The sequence below is a fragment of the Lytechinus pictus genome, chromosome 16 (genome assembly GCF_037042905.1).
Source record: "Lytechinus pictus isolate F3 Inbred chromosome 16, Lp3.0, whole genome shotgun sequence".
Lineage (NCBI taxonomy): Eukaryota > Metazoa > Echinodermata > Echinoidea > Temnopleuroida > Toxopneustidae > Lytechinus > Lytechinus pictus.
This window is the reverse complement of record NC_087260.1, coordinates 8,412,710-8,418,709: the sequence shown is the minus strand read 5'-3', so window position 1 is coordinate 8,418,709 and position 6,000 is coordinate 8,412,710. Positions and strand designations below refer to the sequence as shown.

General features: G+C 37.5%; 1 protein-coding gene across 2 annotated transcripts in view; it reads left to right on the top strand.

Annotated features, from left to right (window-relative positions):
- Positions 1-209: 209 nt before the first annotated feature.
- LOC129279187 (glycerophosphodiester phosphodiesterase domain-containing protein 5-like) overlaps positions 210-6,000 on the top strand; it is a 42,820-nt gene continuing 37,029 nt past the window's right edge. The window contains exon 1 of one of the 2 annotated variants that reach the window (XM_064110842.1): positions 210-482. The gene's annotated coding sequence lies outside the window, so the exon portion shown is untranslated. The other variant, XM_064110843.1, reaches the window with a different exon arrangement.

Genomic DNA, 6,000 nt, shown 5'->3' with positions numbered 1-6,000 from the left:
TCGTGAAACTTTTTAGGGGTCCATGGCCCTTAAGCACCACATTTTTATGCCAGCGGGGGGGGGGGGGTCGTCCTTAAGACTGAAGTTTTGTTTGTATGTTAGCTATATTTCACTCGGAACTTCTTGGATGGTCATCATCGATCTGGGCCCCCATCACTTTTTAGCTTTCTTAGAGTATACTCTGAGCTTTCTGCCAGGACGCCATCTATATCGTCGACAAGTACAGTTTTCTGTTCTCGATGATATCGATACGAGCTCCCGACTTTTCAGATTCATTTTCGACCCCGTTCTCGACTCGCCAAGAAAAATGCTTGAGTGGCACTGTTTTTAGTGGTAGCTTAATTTTCCAGACTATTTAATGAAGTGATCGAGTTGTTTATCATTTTGCGTGGCCATTGGTGATAATCAAGATCGATCCAACGTTCATAATTGATTGCAGATCCCGTCGTTCAAGTCTGCACTGTCGTCTGTTGTGTTTTTTGGTGAGTTGACTTCCGGTCATGTGTGAAACTGAGACGAGTGAGGCGATGATGGGGGCTGATGATGATGATGGTTTGGTAGGAACTAGGATGAATACATTCGGTGCGTTCTCTCACTCAGTCTTGTCTAACAAGTTTATTAAGTTACTAAGTTAGTCAGTATTCCCTGGTTAGGAATTAGGGCCGGGCCTACATGTTTCCACATAACTAAGTAAAACTATAATAGTGGCCATTCAATTCATGCATAAATTTTTATTAAAATGGCAAAGGAAAGCTGAAACTGAAAGCTAAACAAAGTATTAAGTTAGGCCTAACTCCTCAAATCTACCAGTACAGTACCCCCACCCATCGGGGGGGGGGGGGGGGGGGGGGGCGTGGCAGCTGCATCAGCCAGATTTCTCTAGACTCAAAATTCTATATTGTTTTGATTGATGGGGGAGGGGGAATTGCCATCAGTGTTGAAATCTTGAAAAAAAATGAGATCCATTTTTCAGTTTACCAGCTAGAGGCAGAGCCATTGTCAGTTTTCCAGAGCCATTTTTTTTTTGATGATCAAGATTTCAGTGCATGGTCTCGCAATGCAGCTGGTCCTGCTTGTTTTCAAATTCATTTAATAGTAAATATTGTTTATTTATAATTGTAAATTATTGTTTAATTTATTGTTCATTACATTGTAGACTAACGTTAGATCTAATTTTTTTCTAATGTTTATTGTTTGTATTTTCGTATATAGACCCTATTAAATTAACTGAACGTTCTAACTTATACAATTTTGTCCATCAAATTGAAGAGGATGAAGTTTATCAAATTTGAACAGAATTTGTATTCAGAGGAATCATTTTCATAATTACTTTTTGATAAAAACTCACTTGAAAAATATTTTATGAAATATCATTTGAATGCATCACAGCCTGACAGCTAACTTCAACATGTCAACTATTCATGAAGCTAAGCTTTGACTACGCTAGCACAGCCACTGAACTCAGTACAGCTCTCGGTTAATCATCACCGCAAGTCCGTAACACAGGCGGGTATGAAACTGCATGAGTGCCAATACATATACTGTACACTCAGGCATTGACTGTTTACTCACCAAAAATCTGCACTGAAAATCCTAATTTTGGTCTTAAAATTGAGGGATCTACGCCATATTTCCAGACCACCTAGTGGCTTAGTTCAGATTTAGGAAGTGGAGTCGCCGAAAATTACTTTAGAGTCTAAATTAAAAAAAAACTGAGTTCACGATCTTATTTTCTTGCAAATTTTGGATGGTATATTTAAAATTAATCCAATAAAAAAGGAAATTTTTTACTATCAAAGTTATGGCGAGACCTGGTGCCGGTACCGTGCAGTGTTTTGAAAAATGGTACCCGGAATATCGAATGTTTGAAACTCGATACGCATTTTTCTGAAACGCAGCACCCGTGATTCTAAAAATATCCACTCAGTTACACATCAGAATGCGACGATGCATGAAAGTAAAAACTGCAGCTGCGCTGGCCTGGCTGTCTGACTACTATGCAGTCGTAAATGGGAGACTGGACGGGCCCGGACAGGAGCGATTTTCATGTTGGGAGTCGCTCGACACTTGGCAGTTGCGAGAGTGATTCCCAAGCACACGAGGGCGGAATCACTCGTCGCTCCCGTCTATTTTCAACTCTGATTATCATAGTGTGATAAGGATATGCTGGGTGAAGTTAGCGACCACTTTTCATGCAATTTCTGGAACGCACTTGTCCGCAAATTTTGTCATGACAAGTTTCTTTCTTTGAAGTCTCGCGATGGCACGACGTAAACCTAACTTAGTTCTAACTGTTATGGCATCATGACTTTTCATGACGCAGTGTCATGCCTAAAATGGCTCACTTTTTAGTTTGTGTGTATTGCTAGATCTACATGTAGTAAACCTTGTTACACAAAATCAATGGGAGATATAATTCCATAAGGGTGACTGTTCTTCATTCCGATTCGTCTGCATTATTAAAGGTCAAGTCCACCCAAGAAAAAAGTTGATTTTAATAAACTGAGAATAATCAAACATGAATAACGCTGAAAACTTCATCAAACTCGGATGTAAAATAAGAAAGTTATGACATTTAAAGTTTCGCTTATTTTTCACAAAACAGTTCTATGCTCAACTCAATGATATGCAAATGAGAGAGTCGATGATGTCACTCACTATTTCTTTTGTTTTTTATTGTTTGAATAATACAATATTTCAATTTTAACGAATTTGACAATTAGGACCCCCTTGCTTGAACCACAAAATGTTAAAACAATGGAATTACAGTACATGTGTTCAGGGAGGAATTAAACTTTGTTTCACATGAGAATGATGAGAAAATAAAAATATTTTATATTTCATATAATAAAATACAAAATAAATAGTGAGTGGATGATGTTATCACTCTACTCATTTGCATGCCGACCAGGATGTGCATATAACTGTTTTGAAAAATTAAGCGAAACTTTTAAATGTTATAACTTTCTTATTTTACATCCGATTTTGATGAAATTTTCAGTGTTGTTGGATTTCTCTCTTTCTATTCAAATCAGCTTTTTGTTGGGGTGGACTTGTCCTTTAATCTAGGATGTGGATCTAGATCTGGATGTGTACGATGCAGGGCCCTCCTGGGCATAAACGCATCGTGTGAGAGACGGCGCAGTGAAGGTTAAAAGGCTCTATCAATGGCCTTCTTGAATGAGCTTGTCGATGATGAGTTGATGACAGCGTCACTCAGGTGATTCCACTCAATGATAGTGGATGTCTAACGAGTTCCTGTATTGTTCAGTTCGTGCTGTGATTCGATTGTAGCCTTTGTTATTATTTGTCACTTGCCTATTTCAATATTTGTAGTCAGTGTAGTGTCACAGTTTTCAAATTGTTTGGCACGGATACATCGTTTAGATTTTAAAGGTTGAGCAAAATTTTGGGTTGGGTGAGCTGGCACCAACCCCCTGACCACTCTGAAGTAGAGGATGAGTTTGGGGTTCCTTCTTCTTTCCTTCAGGCTTGGGAGATGGAGTTCAGGGGATCATTTCTTAAAGCTGTTCGTAAGTAAAGAGCGACTTTCTTACGCGCTAAACCATCGCCTATGGTGTATACCATTTACCAAAAGAAAGGATCACCAGTCGTTCTTATCTTATGAACAGCTTTAAAACACCCACCTGCTAGCTTGTTTGTGATGAAACCCTCATCTCTAGACACATATTTCCCTGTGATGAAGCGAACTGCTCTCCTTTGGACACTTTCGAGTCTGTTTGTGTCCTTTTGCAGGTATTGATCCCATACTACTGCACCATACCCGAGAAGGGATGCATAGGAATAAATTTAGACTCTGAGTCTGACATTTGAACTAGTCTACGTATGTTAAATGGTGTGCAATAATTTTCATTGAGATAAACAATGAAAAAGAACAAAACAAGGATATGCTTAATAAAAGAAATTATACTGGATTTTAATTCGTCATGTGGACGGATTAGGTGGTCTGTCCTTATTCTCGCCATCATGATCACTATCACCATGTTCATGCAGATTAATATGATCATCATGATGACAACTGAATGTTCATTATGGTTGTGAAAGACGGGAGATGATAAAGCACTGACAAATTTCTCTTTGATATATATGACAATACATGTGATATGAAAAAAAGGAATTATAATCTGTTTTATCTTGCTAAATTTTAACTTTTATACCTTTTTATTGTCATAAAGGATCATGTACGAGTTGGTAAAAAGAAAAAAAAAAGGAAAAAAAATCATCTTGTTCACCCCAGGACTCGAACCTGGGACCCCAAAGCACTAGTCAAATGCGTTATCCATTCAGCCACGATATTCCCATAGAGATTACACGCAAAATACATGTGATATGAAAAAAAGTCATTATAATCTGTTTTATCTTGCTAAATTTTAACTTTTATACCTTTTAATTGTCATAAAGGATCATGTACGAGTTGGTAAAAAGAAAAAAAAATCATCTTGTTCACCCCAGGACTCGAACCTGAGACCCCAAAGACGCTAGTCAAGTGCGTTATCCATTCAGCCACGATATTCTCCATAGAGATTACAATCATTACACGTAAGCAAATTTGAGAATTACAAACCCAATTTTGCAAGCGAAAAACAGGCATGATCCCGACATCTGATAAAAAAATGGAGGGAACACTTGCAAAAGCCTAGAATCTCAGCTACAACATACTAAAAGCTCAGGGAGAACTGACAAGAAAAAGTGGAGATATGGCTCACGAAATAGAGGAATGTAGAATCTAGTTTTGAGAAATAGTCATGTCCCATAGAGATTACACGCAAAATGAGTAAAAATGAAATGCCTGTATTATTTGCAATTTTTCAGGATGATCCGTTCATTAAAATGAAAAATAAAGGCAATAACTCAGAAAGAGTATTAAAGCTACAACATATCCAAATTGGGCGAAAATTGACCAATATCCACAGATAGCAAAAAGAAGCTGCTGAAAACTGCTTATCTAATAAAAGAGAGCCAATGGAGTAAATTATAAAGTCAAAAAGGGGCCTAAGCTTTCGATCCTAGCAGAAGATTCTGCTAGGATCGAAAGCTTAGGCCCCTTTTTGACTTTACAATATTCACAGAGTTAGAGCCAAATTTGCATAAATTTGATGACATAATTTTTGAAAAAATGAAATTTTCAGTTTAGGCGCGATTTTGATGACGTCATGATCAAATTGAGGGACAATGGTGACATGAAATCAAATTTACAACTCATACTCTATCGATATATGAAAAAAAAATTGGGGGTCAACGGACTATTTAAAGAGCTGTACAGTGAATTTTTAATAGGCATGTTTTTGCCCATATAGAGCCTATGGAAAGAGCTCTCGCGCACGCGTGCTGCAAACTTTCATGGGTGCTCATTCCCTCATTAATGGTCGTAGAAGGTTGATCAAGGTATCAAATTGCTCAGAATTATATTATCAATGCAATTATATAAAAAAAACGGTGTTTTTGCGTTGCGTTAAGGCGTTACGCGCGGAAACGCGTGCGCATATATGTGCGCGCGCAAATTTTGAAATGCTTAAAATGACCTGAAACGTACCCACAAATTTTTATAGGCCATTTTGAGGATTTTTTTAGCTTTGACGCGCGCGTCATGACCTTTACATGACATTGACGGACGACCTTTGACCTAAAGTTTATTTGATGTAAATATGGTTAATTATTGATGATCCGTTATGTCGATATGATCAAATTAAGAATTTTACAAAATGGCGCATAGATGACGTCATCATGATCAGATGACCTTGAAAAGCTTAGTATGCCATCTCTATGATGGACTCTAAACTGTATATGACAGAAAAATCAGCCACTTTGATTGAGCCAATTACGAGAAAAGTTGGCGACAAACATAAGGGTTAAGAATAAATAAAGAAATAAATAATAAAGAAAATTCTGACGAAATTAAGAGGTGATCTGTCATAGACAGACCACCTAAAAAGAATACATAAGGAAAAAAATCTAGACTCTGCAATATTTCTTAGTGAA